Source organism: Passer domesticus, chromosome 2 (assembly GCF_036417665.1).
Source record: "Passer domesticus isolate bPasDom1 chromosome 2, bPasDom1.hap1, whole genome shotgun sequence".
Classification (NCBI taxonomy): domain Eukaryota; kingdom Metazoa; phylum Chordata; class Aves; order Passeriformes; family Passeridae; genus Passer; species Passer domesticus.
The window spans coordinates 84,858,906-84,871,967 of record NC_087475.1 but is presented as its reverse complement, the minus strand read 5'-3'; the positions used below and the strand labels follow the sequence as shown (position 1 = coordinate 84,871,967).

The window sequence follows — 13,062 nt, the reverse complement described above, 5'->3', positions numbered from 1 at the left end:
ATACTTATAAGCTCTTTTACCTTTTTAAAAAAGCAGCAACCAACCTGTATGTTTTTGCAGCTATGGGATGCTTTAAGCTGATATGCCAAACTCTGTTGGATTTGCCCTATATGTCAAATCACTGACCTTTCTCTGTGGGTATTGTGTGTTTTGTGAAATATTAATTGCATATATGATTGCAATTTTTTTTTTGTTTATATTAACTCGTGCACAGTGTAAGTATTGGACATACACTGTTTTGTGGTATCTATATATAGAAATAAAGTATCATGTTCTCAGGTACATGGTGTGACTCTTGGGGATGTCCTGTGCATGGGCTAAGAGCTGGAACTCAGCTTGGGTTGGATCCTTGTGTGTCCCCTCCATCTCAGCACATTCTGTGAATCTTTTAGTTGGTGCACAATATGTATGATAAACAGTGCATTGCCATGTAAGATACAGGATGCATAAGCATGCACTGTATAATTACTACAGGAGTTTTTTAAGCCCCAACTGTGCAAAAAGTGCCAAAGAGGTAGCCTATATAAGCCTCATGAAAGCACAGCAACTTTTAGAAAGGGAAAAACTCTGTAAAGAAACTAGAGCAACAGGGTTATTACACTACAACATCACTGGGAAAGATAAGTAGACATAGTCCCATGCTTTCTTGGTGAGGTCTGGCAATTTTTCAGGTGTATGCCACTTCATGGTGAGATACACACCCCATCCCTGGAAACGTTCAAGGTGGGGCCTGAGTAACCTGACCAAAGGGGTGTCAACCTTGCCCATGGGCAGGTTATTTTTCTGGTCCTTTCCAACCCACACCGTTCTATGATTCTGTATTCCATGCTTCTATGTCAAAAAATACCCTAAGTGTGCAAGAATAGAGTCACAGCAATAGTTTGCCTCCCATTTGAACTGAGATGTAGAAGATGGAGTGGATTCATGGGGGCACCTCAGAACATATCAGGGCCCCAGCAGTACAGGCAGCTGGAGGTCCCTGCTTGCACGGCTGCAGACTGAGGGCTGCCCAAAGGAGACAGAAAGCACTGCCTGCATCGTTCTTTATTTGCTCACTCAGCCTCAACACTTCAGTGAGAGGGACAGATGAGACAGACGTATTCAGACTTGTAAGCAGTCTGAATACAGGCCTGAAGGACAAGGTGGAACATAAAATCATAACAAAGAAGGTCAGAAGAGAATAAAAATTGAGAGATTTGCAGCCAGGCAGTGCTAATACTTACAAGACTTATCTGAACAAGCCTCAGTATGGCTTTCCATATATTCAGTGGATCTAGGTAATTTGTAAGCACTATTAAAGTCAGCAAATTTAATTAAACTTTATTTAAATTTATTTAAATTCAAAGAAATTATTTTGATTTTTGAGTTCTGATTATTCTGGAAGTACAGAGCAAGTTAAATCATTACTATAAAAGGACAATGTTATCTTAGAATAACACTAAAAATGCTGATATTACCACTGACAGCAAACAACCCAGAGAGCAAACCAAGCGCCAAAAAGGGAGTGGGGGCAAAGGAGGACAAAGGAAGAGGAAACTGCTCTGTTTCTTTCTCCTTGGTGCAGTTTTTCTTGCCAAGAGTGGACTTAAACTTGATTTGCTTCCTGCTATGGGAGCTGGCATACTGCCACATACGCGTTCCTGTTCACAAGCAGCACCAGCATGCTGGTCACAGAGTACTCCAGAAAAAAAAATGGGTCCAAAAATGTCCCCCTCTCTAAAAAGGTTCTCTGTGTGAGTATGCTTGTGTGCGTGATTTCTGCAAAAAATCCTGTCAAAATATTCTGCTTCATCAAAAGTCTAATTTACATACATTTTTGGGACACTGTAGAGGCTGATTAACATGACGTATCACAATTCAGAAGGAATGTTGACTGAAGCATTTTAGGATCCTGGGATCCAGAAACACGAGGTAGATAAGCATATGGAGCTTAGTGAATGAAGCAGGAGGCTGCCTATTCTGCTGTGATTTATGTTCCTTGTGAGAACTTGATGGCTTTCTGAGATAAGAGATTTTGTTTGGAAAAAAATCTAGTGCAGTGAAAAAAAAAAAAATAGAGCTTTATTCATCTTTAATAAGCCCAGCTATATCTTCCATCGCCTTTAAGAGATATCAGAATTTGGGGTTTATGAAAGAGAAAATTAGTAAGCACTATAGTTTTATTTATAAATAGTGAGTTAAAATATTTAATCAAAAGCACTTATAAATTAATTTTTATCCCAGGATTTACAGAAACTGCAGCACTATTTCTCTTGCAAAATAAAACTTACCAACATTTTATAGTAGGTCTTTTAAATTTATGTCTTAACTAACACATGCACCTGAAACTGGATTAGTTTTACATTTTCTTGTTATTTATTTAATTCATTTTTTAAAATTAGATAATGAATTTCTCCAGAGTCTTATGAGAGAATCTCATAATTTTTTCCCTAACTGCTTTCTATATCACCAAAATAATGTAAACACCACTCTCTGGCCAAGTCCAAATGTCCAGCTAGTGGAAATGTTTGTTAGTAACCTTCCTGAAAGCAAATCTCCTCCTGCATTATTCACTTTGCCATAGCTCTGTTTAGTAACTTTATGGCAAAAACCCACTGTTGCATTGTAGTGAATTGTTCCTCCTTACCCCTAGGAAGATCCACAACAGTTAATTATTGGTTTGCAAGGGTTGATAGTCCAGGTCACAGGAGACAAAGAAGAAATTGCTCAGTAAACCAGTGACAAATTATCAGGTGATAGAAAACTAAGCTCCTATTTTAGTTAACAGTAAGTTGGTCAATATCATCTGTAGAGCCTAAAAAAATATATGACTTAATAGACAGAAGTTTATTTCTGTGATTAATCTGGAATTGAATGTAATTTTTGGCTTCTGGTTATAAATTGTGCTGTCATAAAAGTAGCTCAAAGGAGGTTTCGGGCTATGTAGGGAGACTTATAATGAATTTAGACATCAGTTGGGGCAGGGATGGCAGTGATTGCAGATGAACTGTGTCAGTGTGAGACCTGGATGTGGATTTTTAATTCCCATTTAATCAGGTTTTGAATATACCTATCATGTGAGATACAGAATTGGAGTAAAATTTGCTGTTCATTCCCATATGTGCACAAATAAACCCACTTCCATCGTGGCATAATCTAGACCAAAATTATCAAGAGGTGTTCTGGAGACACTGCATTTAAATAATGTTTCTTTGTAATAATTTACGCTCAATCTGCATCAGGTAGTGACAGAATTGCAGAGTAAAGGGAAGGAATCTTAAGCATCGTCTTGTCTGAGAGTGACTTTCTGACAAGATTTCTGCTAAAGGATAACTTGCCGGAAGGCACCCAGGAGGTCCCACTGTCCAGCTCACACGTGCTCACTGTCACCACTGGGTGTCTCACCAACCAGCTTTTTGAAGAAGATGTGGACAGAGATGATGATCCTTGCTGTGATTTCATGAAGAACATATTCAAACACCAGTGGTAGCTTACAAGAAAACAGTAAGCTGGATCTGTAAGTTACAGGGAGAAACAAAACTACCCGACATATAGCTTCAAAAATGTTGGCATGGGTACAATACCAACCTGAAGGTTACATCTTCCCTGTGAAGAAATTCAACCATTATTGCAGCTGCACTATCAAAAATTATTTCTGAATCAAGCCCAGAAAAGTGAAAACCTTTTCTCCCTCCAAACCTTTATGTGCAAATCACCTTGGTTTCATACTTTTCGTCCTGTACTGTGAATGCATTTTTTCCATATATAGCTCAAATTGTTTCTACTGATCATGCAATCTGTTAATTAGCTCTGAAGGGGTTAATAGAGAGGTAAGAAAGTTCTGCTGATAGAAGACTATACCTGAAACCACACACTTTTGTGGAATTACCCTGCAAAATCATCACACTAAAATGGCATTAAGGAAAGACAAATTAGGCAGGAGAGTAGTAGCCATGGGAGTTTTTAAAGTTAATCCACCATATTGCTGTAAAAAGGTTTGCCATCTGGATCCCAGTTTGCTGCAATATTGAATCTTCATAGCATTCCCTCCCCTTCATCTTCATTTTCAGCTATCATACATGGGAGAGCTGAGGAAGCTGTGCAGTACTCCAGTGCTGCAGCATGTGAGTGTGATACAGGATGCTCTCAGAAATCCCAGTTACAGTGTGTAAGCAACTGACTGTCTTCTATAACAACTCTGCAGCAGTTTGTGTGTCAGCAGCATCTGACAGACTCACAGCCACACAGCAGTGGCAATCCTAGAGGTTTTGGGGCTCTAAAAGTAGACAAAACCCAGCTCTTTTTCCAGACAGAAGATCTGGAAGCTGTATGGCTTTACCAATCACTCTAGATTGCAATAAATTCATTAAGCTTTTGCGAGCTGTTGCAAATCCTCCTCTTTACGTCTGCTAAAGGCAAGCAACAGCTGCAGAGACCTCTTTGCATCAAATTCCTCAAAACACTAGGGGGCTGGTCGGCTTGGGAATCGCACTGCTGGGGCTGAGAGACTGTAACTTAACCAAACGCATCCCAGGCTCCGGCTGCCGGCTCTGACTCGCAAGGCAGAAGAGAAACGCATCAGCGGCTGCATTTGATATGATCAACAAATCTGCTTTGAAGAAGAGCACGGGTGAGGCAGCCAAGGGGTCAACGTGAATTAACTCTCGCAGCCTCCAGCACAGTGGCGGAGGTCAGGAATGAGCCTGATGCACATTAAAGCAGAAGAGGAGACCTTATATGTTTTAAAGGGAATTAAACAGGGGTGTTTGGGAGGATGTTTTTCATTGGATATTTCTGTATGTTGGGTTTGTTTGTTTTGTTTTGTTTTGTTTTTCTACTAGGCTTTGGTGAGGGGAAAAGAAAAAGGTATTTGTTCTCAGATGTCTGTTGTTTTCACCATATACAGACAGGTTTTTTTTCCTAGTGAGTGAAAAGACAAATTCCCCGTTTTGACTACTTTTCCTGGAATAAAGCCAAACTTTAAAGGAACAGAGCCAGGTCCTCAGGTCACAGAAATTCAAACAGCACCAAGGGAAAGTGAGATTTTGCACCTGCTTGCACCTCTGTAAACAACTTCTGTTCATGTAAACAATTTCCCACTGATTTCAGGAGAGGAGTCTGATTTCCTCTCCCTGGAAACAGGTTCTGACCCATTCAATTGTTCTTTTTCTCATACGTACCTAAATGCATTTCATATCTGCAGTCCCTGCATATCTGCTGTGTGGAGGTGGGTGGATTCGAGGGGATGAACAGAAACTTTCCACCTAAGCCCCAGACTGATTCAGCTGTCATTAAAAATGACAGATGAAAGGGACAAATAGTTTTCCCCGTCCCCTGAGGAGGAGACGCTAAGTGACAGCTCAGCTCAGGCTGAGGACTGGAGCAGCTGGGAGGCACAGCTCTCCAGCCAGGCTGACCTTGCCAGTGGTGAGCAGCGCAGTCCAGCCTGAGTGAGGACAGACTGCCAAAGAGGTGCCCCCAGACATTAGGAATGTTAAATTCACTTTGAGCACGCATGGATAGCTCCACTTGTCACACTTTTGAGAGGCAGGTACCCCACAGCTCCCGGCACTTCCCAAGTACTGGGAGGATTTTTAAAGAAATAATTACAACATGCCTTAAGAGGGTTTCTGAGATGGCTTTATATAACACAATTCCTGTCTAGTTGTTTTCTTCACTGTGAAGTCACAGAAATCTGCAGTATGACCCATTAATAGAATATTTTTAGTAACAGAGAAGTCACTAAGATCTAGAGGCAGCTAGGATTATTTAACTTTTGTAGATGAATTATCTCTAGACACACATGAACATATGCTGCCTCTGTAGTTTCAAGACCATTCTACTTCTCCCTGCAGGGGAGGACCATCTCTGCTGCTCATACAATTTTGATAAACTACAAACAGGAGAATTTTCTTAAGGAAAGATTACTCAAATCACTTTACATCTTTAAAATACACAGTAGTGGGCTTCTCTGACCTTAGAAACATCTCAAAATGTTTTCAGTAGAGTGAAAATGCAGGATACACCAAGTTAAAACTTTAGCATCATAAAATTAACAATGTCTTGGATATGTTTTAAAGCTGTATAGCATCAGGGAAACACCATCCCATTAGAGACCAGCATCTGAACTGTACTTCATTTTGACTGCTTATGACCTGTTAGCAAAAGAATCCACAAGTAACAGCAACAGATCAAGTTGGCTGCGAGTAAATAACTGGTACAGTCAGCTGTGTACTGCAGTATATGCTTATCTATAATGGGGTTTCTTTAAGGAAACCCTTATATATGGCTTATCACAATATCTCAACCTGCATAATTCTTTGATCTAAAATCCCATGCCCTTTGAAAACAGAATTATCATAAAAATCTTTGGATAAAAAAATCTAAACACTATGAATATTCATGCTCTTCACAGCTGTTACATTTATGGAAATGAAATAACAGCAAACTTCTTGTATTTGGCAAAGACTTTTTACCAGATGAATATATGCCAGTAAAAAAATTTAAGTGAAATGAAAAGCCTGGCTCACTTCTGTTTTCTAAAGAAGTGTGCTGCAGTCCAGAGCATTTTGAAAGTTAGAGTCTTTTTTAAATTTCAAAACATGTATGCAAATTTCAGCTGGCAGTGCATACACTGCCCATATTTAATAAACACATCCTTTTGAAAGCAATGTTCCATGTCCACAGTTAAACAACCAATGAATGGACATTTTCCCCTGATAGAAACAACAGCAGTCTATTTGCTTGTGATGCTACATGCTGTCAGAGTTGTCATCCTTTCAGAAAGTTTATTCCAGATATTTAAATTTGCCCCTTAACAATTAACATGGCTAATTGAAGGGGTGTGGGGGGGAACCGAAACAGATTACCTGTCTGTTTATTCCTAATGCTATGATTTGTTAAAGCCCTTCTCCATCAGCTCTCAGTGCAAAACTGCATATACCAGGAATGTCTGCAAGTGAGATGCATAGACAAAAACATTCAGCACAAGACGTAAGGTAAAGAGGATTGCAACATACCTTCAGCAGTGTGTTCCTTCCTTGCCAGCCAGCCACTTCTCAAGAAGGTGCACTACAGATGGGACTAGGAAAGTGATTTTAAATGGACTACTAATAAGTAGGTCCACGAAACCAGATGTGACAGCAGGGTGTCACTAGGTCCTTTTCAAACTTGCCTCCAGTGCTGTCTCCCAGCTCCTCCAGACAGATTTAGACAGTTGCTGCTCGGATCAGAACTGAAGAAGCAACGGTGCGTTTTGACTGCAGTTGCTAATGCTCCACTTTCAGGGAAAGCGCAGAAGTATGTGTGTGCCTGCACTAACTGCACACACTCATCAGCCTGCTACAAGCAGGGAGATGTGATATGCATACTGAAAGAGCTGTGCAGGGAGGAGTAGTTCAGAAGCACACCCAAGCCTGTTCTGCTGGTAATTGCACCCTGCTGACCTCCCTGGGCTGTATCACTGCTGTAGAATTCACCAATAAGTCTATCAGTCAATAAGCAATGGATCTGAAACAGTGCATACAGGGATGGGAGAGGAGAGGGCAAATGCATCTTCAGCCTTCAAACACAAAACTTCCAAGATAGCTCATTTAAATTTCTCTGCCCTTAACGTTCCCACTGCAAATGTCATGGTCCATAGTTGAAAGTAATTGAATTTAACTTTAATTAATAATCCAAAAGAGGATTTCTCTACCATGGTAAAGCACATTTTTAAGAGGAGTCCCTAATGAGAACTACTATTGTTCCAGGGGTTATAGGAGTACACTAGGCAGCTGTGAAGATGGCCCCACAAAGCAAGGTGGTGTACTGACTCACTCTGAAATCTAGAGCTCACAGTCAGGTAGGATAGGACAAATGAAAGAAATATCAACATTTTTACTTTTTGTGGGAGAAAATTAACTTCAATGGGAAAGAGGTATGTCCAAGGTCACAAGTGGAATTTGAACCCAAATATTCTGCATCCAATTCCAGTTTCTTACAAATAAAACTAAACTGCTTCTGCAGAAAAAAATTATCAAAATACAAAGCAGCCCAGGCTGCTGCTAACAAAAAAGCTCATTACGAGCCAACGTGGCAACTTCATGTCTTTTTAAATGCACTGTTTTCACATTAATTTGATCATACAAACTTGACAGCTAACTCTTCTGGAATGTTCTCCAGCCTTCCCCTGAGAAACTAAGCTGTCACATTAACTTGCACACCTTTTCCACAAAGCTGTATGATTCAAATTCCTTTGGCTGGCCAAGCTCTACTCTCTCAATATTGAAAGATCCACTTCTTGGTCCCACAGTGGTATTTGGCTTCATGGGTGGATGGGGGGGAAAAGCCTCAAAACATATAATGAGTAATCAGCACAAGGGTCTGAGAGACCTGATATGGCTCTGGAGATTATTCTCCCTGGGACTGACTGCATACTGCTTTATTCAAGAGGTGTGATAAAATCAGTGTTCAAAGGGGGTGTGGCTGCAGGCCATAAACAGTAGGACATGAAAAATATTCACGGAGGTGTGTAGCCTCCAGAGTAGCAGAACATCTACAGAGAATATTTTTTTTAATTAGAAGAAATTTTTTTTTTATTTATTGTTATTTACAGTTGAGTGGGGAGAACAAACAGCCTTAAATCCATTGTGCAGCAACCTTAATGAACAAACAATACAAGACAAACACACTGTAGCACAATAGTGGAGAAAAAAACTGAGTCACACTTAAAATACATTAAAAACCCTGTATCTCTTTTCATAAATGTATTTTTTCTAAATACATATCTTTATTATCTCCATAAAATCACTCAGTATTAGCTTGGTTCAGGTTTACATTGACAATGAAAATTTTTGCTTCTGAAGCAGAATTTTATCCCTGAAAAACAGCTTTGGAAATAATAGGTTTTGGATATCTACAGCCTCCCTGGGGAACCTGTTCCAGTATCTCACCACCCAAACAGAAATTTCTTCTATATGGCTAATCAAAATCTCCCCTCTTTCAATTTCTACACCTTACTCTTGGTCCCATCCCTGTAGTTCCTGGTGAAGAATCTCTCTCGGCTCCCCTGCAGGCTGCCTTCAGATTCTGGAAGGTTGCTATGATGTCTCCATGAAACCTGCTCTTGGATGACTCTGTCCTCCAAACTGCCTATAATTCACATGAAGAGTGGAAGTTCTGCTCTTCCTCTGAGCTGACTGACATCTCCAGGAAATTCCATTCCTAACTAGTGCTGCCAGTCCTGTCTGAGCAGGACTTAAATTAGTGTGGATATTGGCAGCATGGCCCCATGCTCAGGGCAGTTAATGCTTCCTCAGGAGTGTGCAGCCACCCAGGCTCAGTGCCAGGCTCATCACATCATGGGTCTTTGTTCTTCTGGTTACTCCTATACCTTTATTGTTGCAACTTAAAAACAAGTAAAAAATAAAAAATAGACAAATCAGATAATTGGTTTTATTGCATGTTAACTTGGGTTCAGAAACGATTCTAGGAGTTCTGGGATTATTGCCAAATCTCTAAGAATTTGACAGTACTCCAAAATCATATTAAACAGTAAATAAAGTACTAGTGATTTGGGGGGAAAAAAGCTCCAAAAATGTCTGAACATCCATTGAATTAATATCTCTATAAAATGAGCAAACCTATTGAAAACGTTTGTTGTTTTTTTTTTTGTCTGCAAGATAGCCACTTTTTTTGAAAATAATCAAATATTCTCCTAGTTTAGAACAAAACCAAGAAAGATGCAAGTGAGCTGTCTTAAGGAATGCTTAAAACAAATGACAGCAGTAACTTCCTACATTCTTTCTTCACAGGATGTTGCACTTTCCATTCAAATACATTATTGAGTGAGATGAGTAAAAGAAATAAATTTTTTCCTCATAATTTTTAGATGATAAAAAGTAAACACATCAAAAGGCCAAATAATTTGGTCTGGGTTTCCTTTCCAAAACTGATTTCCTTTAGGTACTTGATTTTAAGCAAATTTTTGCAACATGATTTTACACAATCAGCACGTGTCCTGGAAATCAGACTCTTTCTAAACAGTGCAAACAGGTTGCCCAAAACCACCACCAATGTTGAAAATCTTAATTTTATACTTATTTAAAAATATTTAAGAAGACAAACACCTTTCTATCCTATTCCTATCCCACTGATTTACAATACAATGATATTTTTCTTCTTAAATATTTTATCAAACCTCCTTAATAAATAAGGTCTGGAATTTGCACAGGACACAATATAACACGGTATATCCACTCCTGATTTTTCTCTAACTTCAGGCTAAACCAATCCTTAAATCAATGTTAGGAAATGTACTTGTGCCTAAATAAATTATAAACTCTAAAAAGAATGGATTAAAGGTGGCTAGTACTCTTGAATGTCAACCTATGTATAGGCTGGTCTACAGAAGCAACCCAAGAAAATACTAGAAATGGTTGTTTAACAGTCATTTAGGGCTTATTTTGGAAGAATGAAGACTGAGATAAACTTGGAAGATTGTATCGTAATAAACCATTTCTAAAGGCTGAAGACGGAATAAGACAACACCTTGAAACAGTAGATAAGTCGGAAAAGGGCTCATATAAAAGTATTGTAGGACTCCTAAAATTCCCAATCTATTTTTTCCCCAAATTCAGAAACTAATATAAAAATTGTGTATTAAAGGCAGCAGTGACCATTTCTATTCCTAAGGACTTCATTATGTCTGCACATGAGCCTTTCACATGCTCAGAGCCCGGAGGCTGTGAATGCACAGACAGAAGGCACCAGAACACTGCCCAGATCCATACCCCAGCAGCTACCAAGGTGCCAGTGTATTCCTAGGGAACAGACTCTCTAGAAAATAACATTCAGGGAAGAAATTAAAAAAAAAATAGTTTCAAGAAATTAGGAACTGTTTTCTAACTCCGTTGAGAATGACAGACATAATGCTTAGCTTGTACCTATCAGTGGAACAACACATATTCAACCAAAAATACCTCAAAAAGATTGAAGCCCTAAGCCAGGAATTTCTCCCTATCCTTCAACAACAAATTAACAAATGTCTACACAAACAAATTTTACAATATTTATCAAATATAAACTTATAAAGAAGCTCTGATTCCTTCCCTAGGTCATGGATGGTTGTTCTGTGAAGATGCAACAATTTCCAAAAACTCCATTACAGAGCCCAAAGCCCAGTTACTTTAGGTGGGAAAACACCTGGAAATCACATATCCCTTAATATACCTTAATAGTAAGAGAAAAATTGTTCTATGTAGTACATCCATTTCAGGCATCTTTGTGTTTAGATACATATATGCATAATATTAATTATCCATTAAAAATGGTCTGGAAGATCAGAGTGAGTATCTATAAATGTATGTGCATGTATGTGTGTGTGTGAATGTATTACATTCATTTAATCGATATATAAATAATTCACATAGGTATATGTGCACTTATGTATGTATTGCATGTAAATAAACTGTGAGTGTGCATATTTAAATTAAATACTCTACTGACTTTTTGATATCTGTTAACTTGTCTCAAAGCAACATGGAAAAATTCTTGCCTGAGAATAGATAGATATTATAGATAAAATAGATAGTATTTAGAAAATTAAAGCTCATGTTTTGGCTCTATATTTCTTTTAGCATTCCACATTTCACATTCTAAAGATATTGACTTCTTCCTCCTCGTAGTTTCAGAGCGAGGGTATATGAATGTCATTCGAGCAAGACTGTGTATTTACCCAGAAGACACTTTTTTTTTTTCTTAAACGCTGAACATTAATAATTTACCCTCTAAGATATTAGAATAGCATCAAATTCCACTTACATTTTTACAAGATTTGTATGTGACATCTAGTCATCCAGGTTCTTTTTATGAGCAAAGTTTTTTGAATGTGGTCTATACATAGAAGTTATTATTAATAAGTGATTTTAATACTATATTTGAGTTTCCAGTAACATTTGTATTTATGAAAATTAGTGCCTGACAAAGACCTGTGAATGGAAATTCGCACCAAAAGTCAAACATTAAAAAAATAAGAGATATTGAGACAATGTGATATGACTGCTTGATTGCCTTTAATTTTTTTCTCTATGTTTATGATCTATTCTGCAGTCTCCATTTCAAAGTCAAGATGAAAGTCAATTCAGACCAAATCATGAAGATAAAAAGGTAACAATTCAGAGAACTGATTCTGATCTTGTGCATTACCAGCTTCACAGAAGTATAATTCTCCAGCTTTCCCATACGACACAGCGTCTTCTCCAAGAAGAACTGGCAAAAGTTAAGGTCCCATTGATCCTTAATGAAGGTCGGCCATAGTCTTAAGGTAATTGTCCATGTAAAAATTTCTTCTCTTTCTAATTTTAAGTCATGTTTCTGTCATACCAGCTGCAAGAGAACTAATTTTTCCCATTTGCCCTAGATAACATGTGCATCAGCATATGTTTTCCTTAGTAAGGCAGGCATTGGAGGTATAAATGTCAGACACGAAGAAGGTGCTAGGTCATACATTCTCTTTAACAGCAACGTGTGCACCCATCTGTCTCTTAAATCATTCTGTGAACCTATAACTGTGCTTTTGAGAAGGAAACTGGACTGCTTTGCTATTGAAGCACTACTGTATTGGGCTCTGAAATTCCATATGTCTATATGTTTAATGAAAAATGTATACAGAGGAATGATATGGAGAATTTTGGTGTGTGTGCAAACTTTCAGAAAAGCCTTTCAAAAAATACCATTGATTGGGAGCACAGATCCCACTGGTGTGTAAGGACATGTGCTTCTAAGTCATGTGTGCTCTGCAATATGAACATCTAATTACTCATGCTTCAAATAATTACTAAACGGAGATTAAATCTGAATGCCGACCAAAGTACTTGATCTTTCAAAAAACTTTTCTTCTATGTGAATCATTCAAATATTAAATTTTAAAGTCTTTCTCTCAAATACCTGTGGGAGTAAGAAAACATAAGTAAATGCTTGTCTCCTTATCCATAAGTCAGAAAGCACAGCTGTCTCTAGCCACAAAAATTCACATAAAAGCAAGCAGATTTTTGTGAAATTGCCTTTACTGACAATTCTAACTTTTCACTGGAGGTGTATGTG

At 38.4% G+C, this 13,062-nt stretch overlaps 1 protein-coding gene across 3 annotated transcripts in view; it reads right to left on the bottom strand.

Annotated features, from left to right (window-relative positions):
- TENM4 (teneurin transmembrane protein 4) overlaps nt 1-7,280 on the bottom strand; it is a 1,559,611-nt gene extending 1,552,331 nt beyond the window's left edge. For all 3 annotated transcript variants that reach the window (XM_064409696.1, XM_064409697.1, XM_064409701.1), the window contains exon 1: nt 6,999-7,280. The gene's annotated coding sequence lies outside the window, so the exon portion shown is untranslated. The remainder of the gene's footprint in view (nt 1-6,998) is intronic.
- Between the last annotated feature and the right edge of the window lie 5,782 nt (nt 7,281-13,062).